We start from the raw sequence: 24,585 nt of genomic DNA, 5'->3' as shown, positions 1-24,585 counted from the left end.
TTCATATAATGTTAGTAAGAGTTGGTTATTAGGAAAACTGAATAGTCAATTTTTTAATGTTTATATCAACACTTCATTAACTTGCAACACCTTGCTTCATGTCTATAATTCAACTGAAACAAATGTATTAACATTCTACTGAATTTTTCATTTTTATATTTTCTTCTTCTATATAACATTATTTTAAAAATCTTACTTTGGTTTGGAAGTTCAGCCATTTATTTACATCCATGAATGATCACTGCTGTTACAAGAGACTCCAATCCAGGATAGAAGTGATAGGGAATTCAGACATCTCTACCCCAAAATGAAGAATTTGCATTTAAATAATCAGTAAGAAAGCTTTCATCATTTTAAAAAATACAAGTAGTATATTCTTTCATAGGACCCTGAATTTTCAGAATGAAATGAGTGTTAGATTCTAATCTAACATTAGAGATATATTGAAGATGGAAATCACATTTTCAACAGTGTCAAAAACTTTCACCCATGTTTGTTGTTTTGGTTAAAAGTCACTCAAATATTTATACTTAGTATTTCATTCTTCTTCTTAGGTTAATAAGGAAAATTCTGATTCACGTAATTTAATAGTTACCCGTTTGGACAAAACTAACATAGCAAGGCTTTAAATAGGTTTCCAGATATAGTTATAATCATTTCTTCAGATACTGTGGCTAAATCAAAGTATTTTTTCTACTGTGTTTCTCAGAGTTTGGGTTTTCCAAAGAAATTAAGGGATTACCATTGAGGAAATAAAAGACATGGAAGCCAAAAATTTGATTTTCTGGGTCCTACACCATTCTTTGACTAGGTAAGCCCCAAACCTGTTTCTATATTGGTGGAATCCAGTGGTCAAGATAAGGTGTCATAGACTCAATTCTCTCGGCTACTCTCTGCTAAGTACTACTATAAATTCTGGAAGGACTGAAAGATACAAGTAAAGAAAAAATCCAAAAGATGGAAAAAGAAAGGCTAAATGGTTTGGGACCCTAGTGTTAGGAGACAAGAGTGACAGAGCATCTTATATCCCCCATCAACAGAAGAAAGTGACCTAGGCTGCGGCATCCAAACACCCAACCCAGCTAGCAATAGGAGGTGGCTGAAAGAAGCCATTCCTCCTCTGTGTTGAAAGGAATCTGTCAGTCAACACCAGGCAAGCCTTACAAGGGTGATCCATCAGGAAACCTGCTAACAATCAGAAGCTTTTTCTCCCCCACCAAGAGACACCAGGGTGTGTGAGTGTGTGCAGAGGCGGGAGGTGGAACCAGCAAAGGGGGGTCCTCTGAATAAAACTACTCAACCCAGGAAGCGTCTTTGTTCCTGAGAATGTGAGACTCATGTCCCCAACCAGAGACATCAGATAGAATGGATTTTAAAATGTTACATTCACATAATTGAGCAGTGAAAATTAACAAAGTAAGATAAATGCAATAATATGGATGAATTGCAAAAATATAATATGGGAATGAAAAGAGATAGGAAGAAAAATGCATACTATATGATTCCATTAATATGCAGTTCAAAAGTAAGCACTGATCATGTATAATATTAAAAACCAGAATAGCAGTTGAGCGAGAAGGGAGGAGAAATGAGGAGAGGACACCCAGGGGTGGGGCTGCTGAGGGCTGGAAACTCCTATTCTGTGAATGGATTTGTAATTACATGGTTCTATTCGCTTGTGATCAACCTGCACAATCATGATATGTTTAGTTCCTGGTTGTGTGGTAAAATTAAATAGCAAAGTTTATTTTAGAAAAAAAACATTAACAGAAGCATGGTTTTCTATGAAAAGCAAGAGCTGGATATTACCAATGGTCATTAGTGGTATAAAAATATAAATAAAATACCATAAGGTCAAACAATGGAATAGTAACAGACTTTAAAATAAACTACAAATATGTACAAAAATATGTATGAATTCTACAAATATAATATTGACTGAAATAAGCCTTTAATAAAACGTATGAAACACTTAATATCTTACCATTTCTTCTCCACTCTCTATATAAAGCACCTTAGAATTCTTAGAAGCACAAGCCATCAAACTCTCATTCCATGCTTTTCTTTCGATACTAATGTAATAGCAGTTGTTGGAATATGTTAACCACTCCTTCGAACAATGACAATTATATACTAACAAAAGATTATGAATTATTATCCCCCCAAAATTTGAATTTAAAAAATTGAAATTAATTTACACATTTGCATAGATAGAAACATATATATTTATAACATAGCTGTGCACCCTCACGAGTGGTACATATAAAGCAAACACACTCATGCACGTTTACAGAGAAGGGTCAGCCTTTCATCTCCTAATTTATGTGCCCATAGAAAGCAAACACACAAACAAAAATATCCACTCTATACATGTCCTGAAAGTCAATGAATGAAAGCACTTTTTTAGAACAGTAATGTTATCTCTTATCATATTATAGCAGTAGGAAATTGGAGCCAATCAGCAACAATGGGTATGGTGATTTTAAATGAATATTTCTTCATATTGTTGTGTAAGAAGGAACACTCTCCTACAATCATTACTCATGAACATGTATTACCTGATTTTATAATTTATGTTCTGCCCCAAAATCTAGTATCATTTATGCCTAGCCTAAGATAGAGACAAAATAAAAAGTATACTAACATCAGAACTTTGAAAATTATAATCTACGTTTTTGGATCCTTGTTATCAGCGAGGAATTATTCTGCTCTAGTATTACAGTATCTAGAAAAAATTAAAGTAATCCTTATAAAAAATTAATATTGATCTAAATAAATCATAGTAATTTTAGTTTCTTAGTTTGAAATTTGGTGTATTATTTAGGATTAGAATAATCTACAATAAAATTGATTTTACCAAGAAAAGTTAATAACGTGATGAAGATTTGGGGGGAAAATATTTCAAAGGCTTAAAGGACCAAACTTCAACATCTCTTAGAGCATTTGGTTTAACTGATCTCAAGAATTAATTTGTTTCTCAATGATGTCTTTCAGTCACCCAAAACACGTCTTTTGAATTAAGAAATCTGAATATGTGTAAATACTATCTATAAGCATCCTGTTATTTATACTTTTGACAAATTCTGAATAACCATTCCATATTAGTGTAAATGTGCACGTTAAGATGAGAGTTCTATTCCATAATATTATGAAATGTTTACAGGCATTGTTAGCTTCTAATCTTTCTAAAATTTATTTACGGGGACTAAAGACTACCATTTTTACTACAATGTACATTAAGACAAGGTAGATGATTCCCAGAATTCCAGCAATGAACTTCCCTTCAGGTGACGGTAAATCTGGAGGGAGAGAAATGGAAACCCGAGGAAGGAGAGATGGAGGCAATTGTTTACAAAGTTTACATACAAGAGAACCCAGATACACAGGGAAACATGTATATAAACTTAGACCCCATATCTACCATTGTAATCTTTCTCTCAGAATATACTATTTCATTTTCAGTAAATACAATGCTCCATGAGTTGTTGGTCATATAATGCAAAATAAAAAAAAATGTCCGAATAAAATTAGTCTGCAGATTTCATATTAGAATACTGGATTTCAACTTCAAGCTCTGATTCTCACAAATGAAAAATATGTGAGCTTATTTCCTACTCTTTCCTCACACCTCTGCACCCCAGCTGCACTTCCTAGAACAGTTATACTGTGTGATTATTAAATGCTTTACACATATAGTGTTAGTTCTTGTCATTCTATTGGAGATCCTAAGAAGCATTTTGAAGGTTTAATTCCATGTAAGTTATTTCCTGTTCAGTTACTGAAACGGAGCTTTAGTGTCCTTAGTTTTCATTTGCTGTCTTCTTGAGTCCTTAACCAGATTCAGTTCTGCATAGGTTACTTTTTGGTTCTTCATCTCTGTAGCTGAATAATATCAGAGATGATGCTTTATGAAAACTAAGTAGTTATATGCAGCTCTATGATAATTAAGTAGTTAATAAAAGGTTATTATTTATTAACACATATTAATATAACGTTATATTTATTAACATTAATATTATTATGTTAACAAATATAATGACAAGATCCCTGGTGTAGTCGAACCGAGTGGAGTGTGAGATGAGAAATAGTACTCATTCTGCAATTGAGCAATGTAAAAGTCTGATTCTAATTTCCTTAGAGCCTTAAATAAGTGTTTCACAATAGAATAAGTAGTTTTAAAAGTGATAGTCTATGTTTGATACAATGTTATGAGTGGGAGTACTGAAAAGCAATAAAATAGTAGGGAATGGTGTTACTCAAAAATAACTTCATTGTTAATTTAAAGTCAGGTTCCACAGAAATATTTTTTCTTTTCTTTTTTTTTTTTGCATTTTGAAGTTTTATTTATGAAAATTGCCTACACTGATAACTCATAACATTGAGGATTCTTCAACTACTTTAGTAATTTATAAGTAATATCTATGATTTCTTTATATTTTCTTTTTTTTCCCTTTTGGTGAGGAAGATTAGCCCTGAGCTAACATCTGTTGGCAATCCTCCTCTTTTTGCTGAGGAAGATTGGCCCTGGCCTAATATCTGTGCCCATCCTCCTCTACTTAATTTTTGGGACGCCTGCCACAGCATGGCTTGATAAGCAGTGGATAGATCTCTGCCCGAGATCTGAACCTGCAAACACCGGGCCACCGAAGTGGAGCGCACAAACCCAACCACTGCACCACTGGTCTGGCCCCCACAATCTATCTTCTTTTTTTAGTTAATTAAGTTTTTTATTGAGATCACATTGGTTAATAACATTAAATAAATTTCAGGTGTCCATCATTGTATTTCGACTTTTGTATCGACCGCGTCGTGTTCACCAGCAAAAGTTTAGTTGCCATTTGTCAGCTTACACATGTGCCCCTTTACCCGTTTTGCCCTCCTCCCACTCCCTTCCCCTCTGGTAACCACCAATCTGGTCTCTGCAGCTATGTGTTTGTTTATCTTTCACATATCAGTGAAGTAATACAGTAATTGTCTTTTTCTGTAGCTTAGCTTAGCTAATGTATTTAGCTTAGCGTAATACCCTTAAGCTTCATCCCTGTTGTCACAAATAGCAAGATTTCAACTTTTTTAAGACTAAATACTATTCCATTTATATATGTATATATACCACATCTTCTTTATCCATTCATCCATTGATGGGCACTTAGGTTGCTTCCGGGTCTTGGCTATTGTGAATAACGCTGCAATGAACGTAGGAGTGACTGCATCTTTTTGAATTAGTGTTTCTGTGTTCTTTGGATAAATACCCGAAAGTAGAATACTGGATCATATGGTAGTTCTATTTTTAGTTTTTTGAGGAACCCCCATACTGTTTGCCATAGTGGATGCACCAGTTTACATTCTCAGCAGCAGTATACAAGAGTTCCCTTCTCTCCACATCCTCTCCAACACTTGGTATTTTTTGTCTTTTTAATAATAGCCTTTCTGATTTGATTTTCATTTCCCTAATAATTAGTGATTTGAACATCTTTTCATGTGACTGTCGGCCATCTGTATATCTTCTTTTGAAAAATGCTTGTTCATATCCTCTGTCCATTTTTTTGGTCAGGTTGTTTGTGTTTTTCGTGTTGAACTGTATAAGTTCTTTATATAATTGGATATTGACCTCTTAATGGATATGTGATTTGCAAATATCTTTTCACAATTGGTAGGTTGTCTTTTTTTGTTGTTGAGGTTTCCTTTGCCATGCAAAAGTTTTTAGTTTAGTGTAGTCCCATTTGTTGATTTTTTTCTTTTGTTTCCCTTCTCTGGTAGGCCATGATATTCAAAAAGATATGACTAAGACTGATGTTAAGGAGCACACCGCCTATGTTTTCTTCTAGGGTTTTTATGTTTTCAGGTCTTACATTCAAGTCTTTAATCCATTTTGAGTTAACTTTTGTGTATGGTCTAATATAATGGTTTATTAATTTTTTTGGCATGTGGCTGTCCAGTTTTCCCAACATCATTTATTGAAGAGCCTTCCTTTCTCCATTGGATGTTCTTGGCTCCTTTGTCAAAAACTAGCTGTCCATAGAGGTGTGGGTTTATTTCTTGGCATTGGTTATGATCCAATGATATGTGTCTGTTTATCTGCCAATACCACCCTGTTTTGATTAATATAGCTTTGTAGTATACTTTGAAATCAGAGAATGTGATACCTCCAGCTTTGTCCTTCTTTCTCAGGATATCTTTGGCTATTTGGGTGTTTTGTTGTTCCATAAATTTTAAGATTCTTTGCTCTATTTCCACGAAAAAAAGTTGTTGGGATAATGATTGAGATTGAATTGAATCTTTAAATTGCTTTAGGTAATATGGACATTTTAACTATGTTAATTTTTACAACTCATGAGTATGGCATATCTTTCCATTTCTTTATGTCTTCTTCAATTTCTTTCAACATGTCTTATAATTTTCAGAGTACATGTCTTTCACTTCCTTAGTTGAATTTATTCTTAGATATTTTATTCTTTTTGTTGTGATTGCAAATTGGAAAGTATCTTGATTTCTCTTTCTGCTAGTTAATTGTTAGTATACAGAAATGCAACTGATTTGTGTATGTTGATTTTTGTATCCTGCAACTTTACTGTATTTGTTAATTATCTAATAGTTTATGGTGGATTCTTTAGGCTTCTCTATATATGGAATCATGTCATCTGCAAATAGTGATAGTTTTACTTCTTTCTTTCCAATTTGGATAACTTTTATTTCTTTTTGCTCTGCTAGGACTTCCAGTGCTATATTGAATAAGAGTCTTGAGAGTGGGCATCCTTGTCTTGTTTCTGTTCTTAGAGGAATAGCTTTCAGGTTTTCACTGTTGAGTATGATGTTAGCAGTGGGTTTGCTGTATACATCCTTTATTATGTAAAAAGACTTCCCTTCTACATCCATTTATTTGAGAGTTTTTATCATAAATGGATTTTGAATATTGTGAAATGGTTTCCCTACATGTATTGAGATGATCATGTGATTTTTATTCTTTATTTTGTTAATGTGGTGTATCACATTGATTGCTTTGCAGAGGTTGAACCATCCCACTTGATCATGGTGCATGATCCTTTTAATGTATCATTGTATTTGATTTCCTTATATTTTATTGATGATTTTTGAATCTATATTCATCAGCGATATTGGCCTGTAATTTTCCATTTTTGTGTTGTCCTTGTCTGGTATTGGTTTCTGGGTAACATTGCCCTTGTAAAATGAGTTAGGAAACATCCCATTGTCTTCAATTTTTTGGAAGAGTTTGAGAAAGATAGAATTAAATCCTCTTTGAATATTTGATAGAATTCACCAAAGAAGACATTTGGTTCAGAATTCTGTTTTTTGGGAGGTTTTTGACTATTGTTGCAATCTCTTTACTTGTCATTGATTTATTTAGATTCTCTATTCGTTGATTCAGTTTTGAGAGGTTGTGTGATTCTAAGAATTTGTCCTTTTCTTCTAGGTTATCCAATTGGTTAGTGTATAGCTTTTCATAGTATTCTCTTATAATTCTTTATATATCTGTGGTATCCACAGTAATCACTCCTCTCCCATTTCTGATTTTATTTGAGCCCATTCTCTTTTTTCTTAGTGAGTGTAGCTAAGGATTTGTCAATTTTGTTTATTTTTTCAAAGAACCATCTCTTAATTTCACTGATCTTTTCTATTGTCTCTTTAGTATCCATTTCATCATTTCCGCTCTTTTTTATTATTTCCTACCTTCTGCTGACTTTAGGCTTCCTTTGTTCTTCCTTTTCTAGTTCTTTTAAGTGTTTTATTAGACTCTTTATTTGAAATTTTTCTTGTTTCTTAAGGTAAGCTTGTATTCTTGTATACTTTCCTCTTACTACCACTCTTTCCCATAGGTTTTAGTATATTGTATTTTCATTTTCTTTTGTCTCCAGGTATTTTTTGTATTTCTCCTTTCATTTCTTCATTGATCCAATTGTTCAGTGGCATGTTGTTTAATCTCCTCATATTTGTGACTTTTCCAGCTTTCTTATTGTAGTTGATTTCTAGTTTCATACCACAGTGGTTAAAAAAGATGCTTGAAATTTTTCAATCATCTTAAATTTATGGAGACTTATTTTGTTTCTCAAGATATGGTGTATATTTGTGAATTTTCCATGTGCATTTGAGAAGAATGGGTATTCTGTTGCTTTTTCTATGGAATGTTCTATATGTATCTTTTAAGTCCATCTGGTCTTCTGTTCCATTTAAGGCCAACATTTCCTTCTTGACTTTCCTTCCAGATGCCCTACCCATTTGTGTTGGTGGGGTATTAAAATCTCTTGCTATTAATGTATTTCTGTCAATTTCTCCCTTTAGGTCTGTTAATAGTTGCTTTATATACTTTGGTAATCCTCTGTTAAGTGCATATATATTAATAAATATGATGTCTTCTTGTGGAATATCCAATTTATCAATACATAATGCCCATCTTTGTCTCTTGTTACCTTTTTTGACTTAAAGTCTATTTTTTCTCATATAAGTACAGCTACATCCACTTTCTTTTGGTTGCCATTTGCTTAGAGTATAATCTTCATTCCCTTCACTCGGAGCTTACGTTTGTCTTTAGAGATGAGCTGAGTTTCCTGGAGGTGGCGTATTTTGGGGTCACTCGGTGCCTTTTGATTGATAAATTCAATCCATTTACATTTGCAGTGAATGTTGATATATGACAGATTAATACTGCCATTTTATCTTTTGTTTTCTGATTATTCCATATTTCCATTGTTTCTTTTCCCTTGTGTTTCTGTCTACCATTTCAGTTTGGTGATTTTCTATGGTGTATTTCTCAGTTTCCTCTTTTTTTATGTTTTGTGATCTGCTCCTAGTTTTTATGTTTTATGGTTATCGTGAGGTTTGTATGAAAGAGCTTATTGATGAGATTGTCCTTTTTCTGCTTATATCATCTTAACTCTATTTGCCTATGCAGATTCCATCTTTTTCCTCTTCTTCGTCTATGTTTTTGTTGTTACCAATTATTCTTTTTGTGTCGTTACCAAATTGAAGTAGTTATAGCCATTTTCATTGCTTTCTTTCCCTTTAGCTTTTATGTTATAATTAAGTGTTTACTAACGTATTCTGATATAGAGGTGCAGTTTCCTGATTCTCTGTCTATTTATCATCTTGCTCAAAGCTTTGTAAATCTTTGGCTCATGTTTCTGATAGGAGGGCACCTTTCAACTTCTCTTGTAAGGCAAGTCTATTGGCAGTGAACTCCCTCAGCTTTTGTTTGTCTGGGAAAGCTTTTATTTCTCCTTTACATCTGAAGGATAACTTTGTTGGATAGAGTATTCTTGGCTGATAGCTTTTACTTTTTAATATTTTGAATATATCATTCCACTCTCTCCCAGCCTGTAGAGTTCCTGCTGATAAATCCACTGATGGCCTAATGGGGGTTCCTTTGTAAGTTATTTTCTTCTGTCTGCCAACCTTTAGTATTCTTTCTTTGTCATTTACTTTTGACAGTTTGAATATAATGTGCCTGGGAGAACATCTTTCTGTTTTGAGATAATTATGTGTTCTATTAGCTTCATGTATTTGTAAATCCAGTTCCTTCCCCAATTTTGGGAAGTTCTGAGCTATTATTTCTTTGAATAAGCTCTCTGCTCCTTTCTCTCTCTCTTCTCTTTCTGGGGTACCCATTATCCTTATGTCATTTTTCCTAATTAAGTCAGCTATTTCTCATATAATTTTTTTCTTTTTTTTTTTCATTTTAAGTCTCTCTTTTCTTCCACCTGAATTATTTCTAGTTTTCCATCTTCAAGCTCACTAATTCTGTCTTCTATATGGTCTTCTCTATTTCCAATTCTTTCTACTTTATCTTTCCTCTCATTTAATATGTTCTCCAGCTCCATAATTTCTATTTGGTTATTTATTTTTTTCAGAGTTTCAACCTCTTTGGTGAAGTATTCCTTCTACTCTTTTTTTTATTCCTGAGCTCATTGAACTGTCTTTCTGAGTTTTCTTGCAACCCAATGAGATCTTTCATGACAGCTCTTTTGAATTCTCTGTCAGATCGCAAAATTCCATAACATCGAGTTTGATTTCTGGAAATTTGTCACCTTCTTTTTGTACTATCATGCTACTGTTGTTCTTCATGGTGCTTGATGAGTTGTTCCTCTGTCAGTGCATTTGTGGTAACAAACACCTTTCTTATTTGTGTAAGGTTTTGTTTCTTTTGATTCTCAGCTTCTTCTGGTTGTATTTGAGATCCTGTGCTTTTCGCCCTCCACTGCCTCTGCCAGCGGCTTTTTTTAGCGCCATCTTTATACTGTTTCTGCCTCTGAGGTTGCTGGTGCCCTGCTGCCCATGAAGTTGCTGCAGACATGGGTATTTCCACTGCATTCACCATGCTAGAGCACCTCTGCTGCCTTCATGGTTGCCTGGGTTATGTGTTCCCGTACTGTTGTGATTGGGAAGAGGAAGGTTGGGGCTGGAGCTGGGGTCACGAGCACCTCTGCCACATTTCAGTTTGTTGAGTCTGCAGGTTCTGCTGCTATGGGTGGGGGTGACTCTACAGCTATGGTGACTGGAGTTGTGGGCTCTGCTATTGCTGTAACTTGGCTCTCTGCACACTTTCCGTTGTCTCAGTCACTGGCACCACATGTGCCACCTGCACTGCTTCTCCTAGGTTATCCGGGGCTGCTGGCAATGCCACTGTGGGTAGTGTTGGATTCATGAGTGTCACCACCACTGCTGAGGCCAGAGGTCTTGTATGCAGGCCCTGCTGCTGGAAGGCCCTCTGTAGGATGTACTGCTGTCATGGAAGTGGGAGGTGGCTGGGTCATGGGCTTCTCTGAATTTCCTGAATGCTTAGGTCAAAGATGCCACTTAGCTGTTCTGTGGGAGGGGTAGGGGCTGAGCCATGAGTGCCTCCACAAAGCACGCCAGCACTGCTGCCATTGCAAGGCATATGCACATCTCAGATGCAGGCACCACTGCTGGAAGGGCCACTGTCAGAGTTGCTGCTGCCAGGGAGGGGGAGGGGGCTAGGTTTCAGGCACCTGTGCATTTCCTGAAGCTTCAGGTCTTGGGAACCACCCACCACTGTTGGGGGAGGGAGAGGGGCTGAGCCACTAGTGTCACTGCTGTTCCTGCAGTCCCTGGTTTCAGGTGCTGGTGTGTTCTTTGTAACTTCAGGCCATGGGCAATGCTGCCACTGCATTAGGGGCATCTGAATTTTGCATGCTACCCCTACTACTGGAAGGGCTGGTGTTTGAGATACTGCTGCTGGGGGAGAAAGAGGGGACTCGGTCACAGGTTTCATCGCAGTTCCTGGAGTCTCCAGTCACGGGCTCACAGTGCTTCCGGTGCCTCTGACAGCATGGGCTGCCTGGATTTCTGGGAGCTCCCTTCATGGGAGTTACCTCAGATCCTGGAATCTCTGGTCTGGGGAGCTGATACCCTGCTCTCCTGATTCCCATGCTTCCAGGATATCTAGACCACCCACCTTCAGATGTATTGATACATGGATGTGTCAGGCATCCTGGTGTGCTGTGCAGAGAGGCCTTTGTTGATCAGTGGATGTCCTACTAGTTGTAACTTACAGAGGAAAGACAAAGGGAACAACTCACTTCACCATGATGCTGACCCACAGAAACATTTTAACACTATTAGAATAACTGTGTTAAAATTAAAATGATACATTGGTAAGAAAATGCAACAATTTTTATGAAAATTCTTAAAGCCATTAATGATTGAACATTGAGTGTTATGAAGTTGGGAGAATAGTAGTGTTAACATATACAGTAATTTTCTGCACTAAATTACTTTTATTTAGTGAGTTACATTTATTGATTAAAAGGGAATGAGGTGTTGTCAAATGACATTCTCTTTTGAAAAATTGTGAGGTTCTGAGAAATCATTAAAATTTTAAAGAAATATGTTGTACTTTGAAAAATGTTGCATGACACACTAAACTTATCCAAAACATAATATATAATGAAAACAAAGTAATATAAAAAGATTTCTAAAAAGTACTTATTCTACACAAATAATTGACAATTGATTTAATGGCAAAGATATGAAACCATAAAGTGATAAGTAACAGTGTAGGTCGTTTGTGGAACAGTACTGTTGGTGCAAACTCCCAGGAAGATTCTATGACTGTCACAGTGAGTGAAGGTAGCTTTAATTGTGTCAGCAACTATAATAATTCAGATAATGTAGTTTAATAATTTAGTCAATGCGCTTTGAGAGTCAATGAGATCAAGAATACATTCTGGCTTTGAAATGTACAATGTATGACCTTTAAAATTTTATGTAGTTCTAGCAAGTTGGTTTAGTATTCTAAAATGAGAAGAAAAATATGTATGATATAATGAATGTAAAACAATTAACACTCAATTTGGTATTTATAAGGTCTCAGTAATATGTTAGTTACTTTAGAAATTCTTTTATCACAATTGTCATTGTTTTATTTCTGATTTATACCCGTAGAAAATGTAACGTCATTAAACAGGAGTCTCTTTTCAGTGCGGTGTATCCTTTTTTGTGACGTTTTCTTCAATTTTTAAAAACATCTTTTGATTTTTATAATTAAGTTCAAATTAGCATTTTATGAAAGCTACCTCATCCTGATTTATATTAACAACCAAACTGCTTATATTTAATCTAAGTAGTGTATAGAGAATCATGTTTGACATTTGTGATTTGATGAATTGAATTTAAAAATCTATTTTTAAAGGGTAGGATAAATATAAAATAATATATATATAATTACATCTGTGTTTATTACAAAATCCAAAATTAACAGTTCATTGTCATGATGCTTAAGGGATTTCACTTTAAGTTGTACTGATTTTGTTGTTATTAGTGCCATCGAGTCAAATCCAACTCCGAACAACACTGTGTACAACAGATTGGAACCCTGCCCAGTCTTTTTGTGCCATCCTCTCATTTTCCAGTGCTATATTCAGACAATGCTCCACTGCTATTCATAGGGTTTCCATGGCCAATTTTTTGGAAGTGGGTGCCAGCTCTTACATCCTAGTCTAGCTAATATGGAAGCTCTACTGAAACTTGACCAGTATGGGTGACCCTGCTGGTATTTGAAATACTGATGGCATAGCTTTTAGTATCACAGCAATGCACAGTTGCCGCATTATGAAAACTGACAGACTGTTGTTGTGGTTCTTTGACTGGGAAATGAACCCGGGCCACAGGGATGACAACACCAAATCTTAACCACTAAACAACCAGGGCTGGCTATATTGATACGCAAGCCCAATTATGCACATGTGTATGCATTCTCCAGAGGCAAGAATTGGAATATTTTAAGGAATCCTTGAACATTTTTCATGTTTTATACTTATTTTTTTTACTCTGTATTGCACAAAGATACCAGTATTATTTTTTATTTGCTTGCATATTAATTGTTGCATCACATCTAGCGCTTGTAATCTCCCACTAAATAAGATGGGCTTGTAGAGAGACAGGAGAGTAGCATCGCATACCTTCTGTCAGCCAGAGAGTTGTGCATCCTCTAGTGGGAGACCAGGTTACTCTTGTAAACAAACCATATCTCTGGTCGTCACAGACTGCCCTGTGGAGCCTAAGAGTGAAGGAATAATGGACAAAGTAGATTCTCCTCAATGTGTCACTTAAAGTTTGAACAGAAAATTCTTACACTTGGGCTATTTTGAAGACAGTGTATTTAAAAATACATTTCCAGAATACAGAAGACTATGAGCTTGCAGTGTGTCATTTAGTTTGTCCATTGGCAAGTGCCCCTGAGAAATTGTTTTAATACTCTAAAAGATATCAGTAGACAGACTTGACCACCCATACAGTTAACAATTAACCCATGCAGTTAACTGTTAACAAGTACCATATGATCTAGCAGTCCCACTTCTGGATGTATGTCCAAAGGAAATGACACCATTATCTCGAAGGGATATCTGTATTCCCATGTTCACTGCAGCATGATTCACAATAACCAAGGTATGGAAACAACCTAAGTGTCTATCAATGGACAAACGGATTTAGAAAATATGGTATATATACAATGGATTATTATTCAGCCACGAGAAAGAGGAAATCCTTTCACTGTGAGAAGGATGAACTTGAGGGCATTGTGCTAAGTGAGAAGATAGACAGAGAAAGACAAACACTGCATGTATCAGTTATATGTGGAACAAAATAAAACCAAACTCATAGAAACAGTAGAAAAGTGGTTGCCACTGGCTAACGGGTGGAGAAAATAGGGAAATGTTGGGCAAAGGGTACAAACTTTCAGTTATTAGATAAATAAAGTCTGAGGATCTCAAGTATAACATGATGACTATAGCTGATAACACTGTATTGTTTATAATTGAAATTGACCAAGAGAGTAGAACTTAAATATTCTCACCCCCCAAAAACGTAAAAAAATAACGTACAATAATGCAATTGGTGTGCAGTCGAAGCAGAAAATTCTGTAATGCGTTTTATCTCACTATTAAGTGCAATTTTTAAAAGATTTGTGCCAAATGCCATCGAAGTTGCATTCTGAGAAATATAATTGAGGTCAGAAAATTATGTTGTGAAAGTTTAGGGTGTTACAAACCTGCATTCATCAGTACAAAAGAACAGAAAAGCCAACACAAACAATTTTCTCTGAGTGAATGATATGCTTATTCATTAGGAAAAAAGATTAGCAAAAGTTTTGCTATTTTGAGAAAAAGCCTGAATTATTTAAAGTTGTTAGCTTGATTTTCACTCCATAAGGTCTTAATTTTCTATATTAATAAAGTTAAGAGATATGTTTATGGCATCAAGGAGATTATTTCCATTACATCATTGGAGAGAGAAAGAATAATCTGACTGATCATTTTACTTTGTAACCAATTGCCTTTCTGTGTAATTAGTCTAAAATGAATTATCTAGGAAGTATTCACAAAAGAGAAAATTATGTAGTCTCAGATATCATGTTTACCCATCATTTTTTTTTTTTTTTTTGCAGGAGAAGTTTCGCCCTAAGCTAACATCTTTGCCAATCTTCCTCCTTTTTTCTTCTTTTTCCCCTGCAAAACCATAATACATAGTTGTGTATAATTTAAGTTCTTCTGGTTTTTCTATGTGAGCCGCCGCCATAGCATGGCTACTGACAGACGATAAGTAGTGTGGTTCTGCACCTGGGAACCAAACCCAGGCCACAGGAGCTGAACCTTAACTGCTAGGACATCAGGGCTGGTTCACATAATGTTTATTTGCCAATTTTTCCTAGATTTTTTCTGTCCTTTGCCTTTTCACTCTGTCCCTAAACTGTCAGAATCAGTAAATGTTATAGGATAATGTAAACATGACCTTATAAACTCTGAAGTACAAATAGGCAAAGGATCACCGTTCAGTCTGGTCTCTCTGCTTCTGATAGGGTTAGTTCAAAAGCGACTTTTAAACAAATCTTATCGTTGACAAGTGATGACTGTTGTGAAGAAACTGTGGCAAGAGTAGATGAGCAGCTTAAGCAGGTAATGAAAGAAACACATTGTTAACTATATAAATTGTAAATTTAATTATTAAAAAATGAGGTATATTACAAATAAGATTTGTCTGTAAATCAAGTTAAAATTTTGACACTTTCTAAACTGAAATGGACTCAGGTCAAGGAAATTACAGTCTGGTTAAGGAAATTCCTATTGTAGTCTTTTGTATTAACCATAGAACAGCTGGATAATTTCTACACAGATGAGATCCTGTAATTTTACTTTTCAGATCCTCATCTTGTAGGCTTCCTCAGCCATTTATGGGAGAAATTTTAGTGAACTGGTATCTCTTACTATTCTTCTTTTGCTATACTTAGGTATTTTTTGTGTCATTTGAATTTTATTATACTCTGTCTTGTTGATCCCTAAAAGAATTGAAGAGTTTAATTTGAGTAAAGAATAAAAACACAATGTTAAAAAATTTAGAAATTTAATTGTGATACAAAAGGTGATATATGTGTATATGTGTAAGAAGTAATCATTCCAAAAAAATTATCAATGCTATCTACTAAAACCAAATACTTTATTTGGTTTTCTTAGTGTTACATATTAAAGTGTTAAGAATATTTAGAGATTTGGAATGCCATGGAGAGATGAAGACTAAGTGAACTGTTGCTTCTTATTTTATGCTCAGGACTTTTTTTCTCTGGTTCCTCTGAGAACCTTCACATCACTCTGACAACATTTAATGTATCTGACTGGAATCAAGTTTTCACAAATACCAAGTCAAATATTATTTCTAGTCACACTGACACCCAGATAAAAGATTTCAAACACTGATTTGCTACTTTTAGCTATTTTCTGTTTTTCACATTTTACTGAATAGTGTCACACTACCCCGCTGCCCCACTACCAAATTCATGTCCACCTGGAGCCTGTGAATGTGATCTTATTTGGAAATAGGGCCTTTACAGATGTTATGAAGTGAAGACGAGGTCATACTGGAGTAGGGTGGGCCCTTAATTAATACATCTGATGTCCTAAACAAGAGGGAAATTTTGACACAGAGACAGTGACACACAGGGAGAACTCCATATGAACAGAGGTGGAGGTTGGAGTAATACATCTATAAGCTAAGGAATACCAAGGACTGCTGGCTAACCTAAAGCTAAAAGAAAGTCGTGAAACAGGCTCCCCAGGAGTCTTCAAAGTGAGCATAGCTCTGTGGACACCCTGATTTCAGACTTCTAGCCTCCAGATCTGTACTAGAATAAATATTTGTTCTTGTAATCCAAAAAAAGTTAAAATATGTAACATGTTATGTGAAATGAAGGAGAATAATCTCAACTAAATTGGAGTGAGGAAGGCCTGTAGGGAGAGCTCTCATGCCCTGTCATACATGTTAATACTCCAAACAGGAAGAGATACGTGCTTGCATCTCTGAAAGGAAGTAGAACTACTTTACTAATGAAGGAAGATTTCTTTTCCAGCCTGGAAATAGCTCAGCCAATGAGCAAAGCTGCAGCTCAGAGAATAGAAGCCATTGCCACCCTGAACTGTTACTTTCACCCAGTGGACTTTCCTTTCGAATAGCCTCTACTCCTCCCCTCTTTTCTCTATAAAAACAAGCTCCCTCCTTTGTTCTCTGGGTTTGCTTATGGTTCCCATAGCATGCACATTCTGAAATGCAATTCTTTTGGTTAGTTCCAAATAAACTTGCTTTGAGGGTAAAATAACATATGAATTTGCTTTTTAAGTTGACAGTTAGAACGTGATAAATGTTACATGAATACATTTTTGAACAGAGTAAGAGGAATTGGGAGTGCCATCTACACATGGGAACTGCAATTCAAGTGGGATTCATTGCGGAGGTAATAACAGGACAAAGACATGAAGTAGGTGAGGAAACTAGCAATGCAGAATAATGGGGAAGAGCATTTCTCATAGAGCAAATAACTAGTAGAATTTCCTATTGAAGAAGCATGCCTGGCATCTGAGGATGAGCGAGGAGGCTCATATAGCTGGAGCAGAGTGAGTGAAGGGAATAGTGTTAGAGCATGCATTCTCATGGAGATGATCCCTCCGACAAGGGGACAAAAATTGATTCTTGAGAGTAGTCAAAAAATCCTGTTCATTTAATGTGTACAACACAGATATACATGAAGTACATAAAGAGAGGTGTAGTATATTTGTGGTTTTGAATTTTCATGGGGATAGGTTAATAAAATACACCTGTAAAGGTTCCTTAGTGGGTTGAAGTTGGAGGTGATGATGAAAAAAAGGTTGAGAAACTCTGTATTAGAAGACAAGCTGCAAGAGGTCACGGGGCTCGGGTCGTCCAGGCTTTTGAAAGGCTTCAGCTTCCTCAGGGAGAAGCATGGAGAGCCACTCCTCACATGAACAGATGATAACATAATCTGGCATGTTTTAATAGTGTCAATTTGGCTGAAGACACGAATACAGAGTAAGGCAAGAAATAGGAAGACTCAAAATAATTCAAGCAAGAGATGATGGTGACAAAGAGTAGAAATGATAAGTGATTAAATTTTGGCATATTTTGCAGTTAGTGCTGACAAGACTCTCTAATGCAAAATGCGGCCTAAGAAAGATGGAGGGGAGTCAAGGATGAACCACAGTTTTTGCTTTGAGAAACTAGAAATACTGTAATTCCAATAAATGAATTGGGAAGGATCATACATGAAGTAGATGTAGGATAGAGAGATCAGCAGTTTGTTTTTGGATTGGACATGTCAAGTATGAATTCTCTCTTAAACAAACAAGTAACGCTGTTGAATAGGAACTCAGATATCTAAATATTGGGTTAAATGGTGATATTTGGACTGGAAAGTATAAAATTGGGCTCTTCGGCTTATATGTGGTGCTTAAAATAAAGGGACTGATAATATCACCAGGGAAATTAATGTAGATATAAAAAAAGAAAATCTAAAGACTGAGCCATGTGGCACTCAGAGGTTAAGAGGTAAAGGTAAAGAGGTGAAATCAGCCAGCAAAGGAGTAACGATGAGATAGGAATAAAAATCCTAAGAAAATGCATTGCCGTGGGTGCCAAGTGAAAAAAGGGCTTCCACGAGGCACAAGTGATCCACTGTGTCTACTGCTGAACCTAATTCAACTAAGATGAGAATTTATTAATAGATTTACAAAATAGGTAATAGTTGCAGTGCGCTATTGGGGCAAAAGCCCAATGTGATATATTTAAAAGAAAATAGAGGAATCAGAAATAGTGTTATGATGGAGCCAAATGTTTATGAAACGTCTGTTTTCTGATAGTGGTGAATTGTGCTTCTTGAATCTGAGTATCGCATGCGTTATCAATCCTGAATACAATAAGTAGTGGTCTCTTCTAATATTACTTGTCTTTGTTTTCCATATCTTCCCATTCTGGAAATTTTATTCTTTACTTCTTAATATCTTCTATAGTTTCTATCTCCGTTTCTCTCTTCTTCAATTGTTTTTTGCATGCACTTAACTTTCTCCCTAAGTGTTTCTATTCTTGTTCTTTAATCACATTACGAAGTTTTCATTTAAATGATTTTGTTTTCATTTCTAGAATTCTTTTTTGTGACTTTTCCAAATTTCTGTGGCTCCTCCCCATCACTCAACCCTCAGACACTAACTCCACTTGTGGTGTGTCCATTTCTATCTCTTATACTTTTATTGACTTTAAGTATTTTTACCTTATAATCTATATTCAAGAGTATCATCATTCAGTCTTTTTTCACTTTTTGCATGAGTTGCCTTTTAGGATTGTGGCCTACAAATCCTATGTGGTCTAGGTTGAGAATAATTCTAGAATTTTTCTGTTTTATTCTATTTATATTTTATAATTACAGTTTCATATTTATATTTTATCCCCAGTCAAAACAAAATATCAAGCTTCCTGATGGTTTCAAGAACATGCTCCATTCCTCATACCTTGTTTCTTATTTCTCTATTTGTGGTTATGCTGAATATCTCCAAAGAGATTCATATTCAAACTCTTCAAGTATCACATGCTGCTTCTTCTAGTTGTTATTATTAGCAGAGTAGTAGCTGTTGAGATGAAGAGAGATTTAACTATATTCACAGAAGCCATCATTTTTCCAAAATCGTTCCCAGAAATCTGATTACTTTTACTTGGGATTCTTGTCTTTGATCAATTAATTTACTGTTCAGACTTATTCTCTTGTTCTTTTAGTTGGTGATTTTTTTCCTCAAAAGTTTTGTGATTCTTATTTGTCTATTCATATTGATGATTGGTACTTTAAATATGAGCAATGTTTTTCTATCATGAAATAGTGTGTCTTTTAATTTGTTAACTAATTCAGATAATATATAAAGAAGTTTATCTCTGGCGATATTGAAATTGTGGAAGAAACTTTGTAGCTGGACAGAGTATGTGCATATCTTACATTCTGACTTCTGCAATTTCCATACCTCCTGCAGGTGATTGTAATTTCAGGTATGATATCCTCGTCACCACGTTTAGTGTAAAATCTGGTATTTTCTATGCCAAAAATCACATTCTTGTGTGTCATTCTCGCAGAGTCATAATAACAGGGCAAAATCTATTGTTTTTTGTTTTTTCAAGGTTGATAAAGAGGCCACAGAGCCAGGATCATCTTTAAAGCAAATTAAAGAATTTAATGAAGGTCTGTAATTTCTTGCTCTGACAATGGTCCTAAGCATCCAACTTTTATTACCTGTTACCTTTATGCTGATCTTATATCTTATTTCTGTTTTATTTTCTATATTTGGCCTTAAATGATGTAATTTACAATTTAATTTTGATTTGTAATTTAATTTAATTTTAATTAAGTTTTGTGTGAATCCCAGTGCGCTTGTCTTGTCAGGTCAAGTAATTTCACATTATTTTTTTCTCCATTCATTCGACATCATTTTCAAGGTCTGGTAAGAATTGGTTATTTTTTAAGTATTTTTTCTTATGATTTCAATGAGTGAAATACCCACATACACTAAATCTCTTCATCTTGATCCAAATAAGAAATATTTTTAAACGGAAAAAAATTATTTGTTAATTTCTTTTTATTCTTATATTTAAACAGCCCAGAAGTGCCTGTATTACAACGTTCTCCCGGCATAGCCATGGTTTTATATCTAAAAAGCATATTGAGCATATGGGGGTCTTGTGTGATATATATATAAACATATATAGAGAGAATACTATAGTAATGTAAAAATTACTTCATAGAAATTTATAGAGAAATTCAATTAGGGAAATACATTTGTCTTGGCCAGGAATCAAAAAGAAATCAAAAGCAAATAAAGCACTCAAAACTATTATATCAGTCAAGAGAGGCGAGATTATCCTGCAGTAACAATCCCAAAATATTGGAGGCTTACATCAACACACATTGATATCTGCAGTAAGAGAGCTTAATTTTTACTTATGCCACAGAACCCTTCACCCACATCACCTTCACTCCTGGACAGTTTTATGGTGGAACATTGCTGGTCACTGTGTCAGAGAGAAAAAAGCTACAGAAAACCATGAACTGCCTCTTAGTATTTCATCACTGAAGTGTCCAATTTGAATTCAAGAGGGTAAAGATATATAATCCTCTCACCAGGAAAATTAGTATACAACAGCCATTAAACTGAATTTAACAGTTACAAATTCAGCTAGCCTGATTAATTTAAGTATGCAAGTGGAATAAATAGAACACTAGAAGAATATAACAAAAGTGAAAAAATATATTTCTTATATATATAAATATCTCAGAAATATAAAGAAATAAAGATATATCTGTGGGGAGAGAGAGAGAATCCCCCTCTGCCCTTTCCCTTAAGGTTCTTATGGCTGGCCAAATAATCAACAAGACAGGTTAGCAGGAGAAGATAATACCAAGTTTAATAACATGTATACATGGGAGAAACTCAGAAATGAGCAACTCGTTCCTCTCTCTAAGCTGCTTGCTTAAGTATTGTAGCTAAAGGCGAGGAAGGTGTTGGGGGTGGGTGGCAGTCTGGGACTCCGGAGGGCAAGAAGACAATTCACATGGAGATAGAAATGCAAATGTTTGTTTGACAGTTCTTTTCAGGGTCATCTATAGATAATGTGGCCAGGGAGGGAGAGAGTTTTTGATAAAAGGGGCTTAGTGCTTTTAACATCTCTTTTACGTTATCATTACAGTCATCATGAGAATAACTCCTTCCTGAAACAGATCTGTTGTTTTAAATTCTTTAGGCAGTTTGGGAGGGGAAACTCAAATATCCTTCCTGAGTTTTCTGAGTCTTTATTGTCTTCAGCTCCAAATAATCCTCATACCAGAGTGGTGTTTCCTGGGGTAACTTGCCCTGAGCACCATCTTATATATAACAAATATATAAATATATGCACATACAATATCTCTGAAATAAATGCTCACAAAGACTAGACTATTCAAAAGCCGTGCAAAGACAGTATAAGGAAGACACGGAGGAGTTGTCATTTCTCTTGAGACAGGTCACATTTTTCTGTTTTTTATATGTTAAGTTACTTTAAATATTGACTCTCTTGTGAAGACTCTGGATTCAGTTATATTTTTCTGAAGAGTGTTGATGTTATTTTTTAGAAGACAATTAGGTTAGCTAGACTAGTACTGAAAATTTTCTCTTGGCTGGCAGCTCAAATCTCATTTTAGTTCTCTAATTTATGTTTAGTTTCAGTGTTTTTCACACAAGGATTTTTTTGGTGTCAGCCAGGATTTGGTGCAGAGTTTATAAACCAAATTTTTTATTGCCACTCTCTGGCTCTCTCCTTTATGGAATTCCACCACCATTTTCCAGCAGCTGTGGTTGTCTTGAACTCTGTCCTCTGTTTTTTTAGATAGCAAATACTGCAAGATTTTTATTGGAGTTTTAGTCAAATTAATGGAGTTGAATTTGGTCTACCTTCAGGTACCAAGTGGTAAAAACAAGTAACTCTCTGTGACATTTCCTTTTTGGAAGTCTGAACTGTTTTTCCAAAACTTTTTGCCTATTTTCCCCCCAATCTTCAGAGAGGGGTGTGTGTGTGTGTGTCTGTGTGTGCGTCCTTTGTTCAGAGTTTATAATTGTTATCAGTAGTGGAGTCCAGTAACAGCTTATTTAGCCGAACCAAAAGCAGAACACAAATTCCTTTAAATTTAAATATCTTTTTACCTTAATTTGAAAGAGATCTTTGTTTTACCTACGGGAATCTCGATAGTGCTTCTTAAATTTTGAGGTTCCTCTCTGATGCTGGCATTTTATCATTTGTATGTATTTATGCATTTACTATTGTAGTACCTTTATGTTGTTATTGAATTTTATTCTGGAATGTCTGATAGGGAATCTTGGATAATGCTGACATATATAATTTGGAAGAGAATGTGAAATAGAACAGAAAAGTATAAACCCTGGATACAGAAGGGCATTGGGCTAATTTAAGTATACGGTCTTTATCCAATTCAGAGCCTTTGGGGGGAAAAAACTTAAATTTTTACATGTTGTCTTAGGAGAAGGCACAAAAAGCAGTGGTTGTAATTAAGGGAGGAGACTCATAAAATTTAGAGCAGAAGGACACATTAAATGATAATGTTTATCCATAACTTTACACTCATGAAACACTAGAAAATAGAATTTTCAGATTAGTAAATTTGGAACACAAGATTGGACATACACAAATCAATCCTTCCTGCATTCTCTTTGGAACTGGCTGCCTGCAAAGAACACACGTTCTGCTCTGCTCCAACATATAGTAAATTTTAAAGGGGCACCATCTTTCTTTGATATTAGTACTGAAATGATACTGTTTAATTCTGGAGTTCAGAATAAGAAGCCCAGTATTTTCCACACCGAAGGTGGTACATTCTCAGAAAGTTAGACACAAATAACACTACCATTGTGATCTAACTTCTTTACGAATTTCTATTCTAAATTTACCCTTGTTTAGCATCTCCCTAATGTTGTTCCATATATATATATCAGGTCGTTTTGGGGCTATGACCTAAGCTCACTGTACCAAGTAATTCCTATGCCTTATTACGTACACATATGAAACTTTAGGCACCTTTTTTGTACCTGTAAAACTTTCATCTGGTCTCAAATCTAGGAACCATTAAAGGCTATCTCACCAAAACTTAACAATTTCTTTGAAAATTTCTTCAATTCCAAAAAAGATAGCCTTTACATTCGTATAAAAAAACACATTGGGCAGGAGGTTGGAGTTCTTAACCAATAAGAAAAAGAACTGTAATTGCAACTTGATTTCAATAATGGGAATGCACGTCCAGTAAAAAACTAGTTTCGTTATTGTCCACATATGACATGTATTGCATTGGTTAAAAGCCTACTTTGAAATGAAAATATCTTTGATATATATGATTTAATTGGTTAAATCAGACATAATTTTTATGCCTGGCTAAAACTAGCTCATTGAAACAATAAAGATTTGATAAGTGGACAAAGGAAGACAACGTTTTGGAGCTTGGGTCCTCTTGGAAATCAGACTTCATTAAATATTTAGGGAAGTAAAATGTAAAGAAGATCACACATAGAAAACTCTTAATATAGTTAGGCTTTATTTTAGGGATCTTTAAGCATTATGTTATTTATTCCTAAGAGCAGACTGATTAAGTGCTACAATTATGGTAATCATGTCACAAGTGATAGAACTGAAGCATAAAGTTATTAAATAAAAATAACAGATATTTAGTGAATACTTATGTGCCAGGAGATGTTTTTCAAGTGCTTTTCAAATATTCTTCAAGTAACGCCGTGAATAAGATCCATTCTCTCATAGTTCACAAGAGAAGAAATGGAGCCAGCACATTTATAAAACTAAGTCACAGGGCTAATAGGGTGCATGTACAGTTTATACTTAAATGACCTGGTTTAATTTCCATGTCCTTAAACTTGACGCCACACTGTTTACTTCTCATTTGTATATGGATCAAGGATCTTGGTGAAAGATCTATATGATGATCTTTACCACTATAGAAAACCACTTCACCAGAATTTTTGGCACAGAGGGAACAAAAACCTAGCTGGGAAGTCAAAAAAGTGTTATCTTTTTTTCTGTTTTCCAATATTTTTCTTTTAAGAATAAACTTACCTATCTCATGAAACATAATGAGAAAAATATTGCTATGGCTATGATGGCGGATTAGCTTATTTATCAGTGAATCTACATTTCCTCTTTCTGACCACTATGAGAAAGCATATACTTTGCAGAAAATTAATA

General features: G+C 35.1%; 1 pseudogene; it reads right to left on the bottom strand.

The window, feature by feature from the left end:
- Window positions 1–222: 222 nt before the first annotated feature.
- On the bottom strand, window positions 223–19,918 carry LOC131415588 (NKG2-F type II integral membrane protein-like; annotated as a pseudogene).
- Window positions 19,919–24,585: the final 4,667 nt, after the last annotated feature.

This window comes from Diceros bicornis, chromosome 17, assembly GCF_020826845.1.
Source record: "Diceros bicornis minor isolate mBicDic1 chromosome 17, mDicBic1.mat.cur, whole genome shotgun sequence".
Taxonomy (NCBI): Eukaryota; Metazoa; Chordata; class Mammalia; order Perissodactyla; family Rhinocerotidae; genus Diceros; species Diceros bicornis.
The sequence above is the reverse complement of the archived record's forward strand: the minus strand, read 5'-3'. Positions and strand labels throughout refer to the sequence as shown.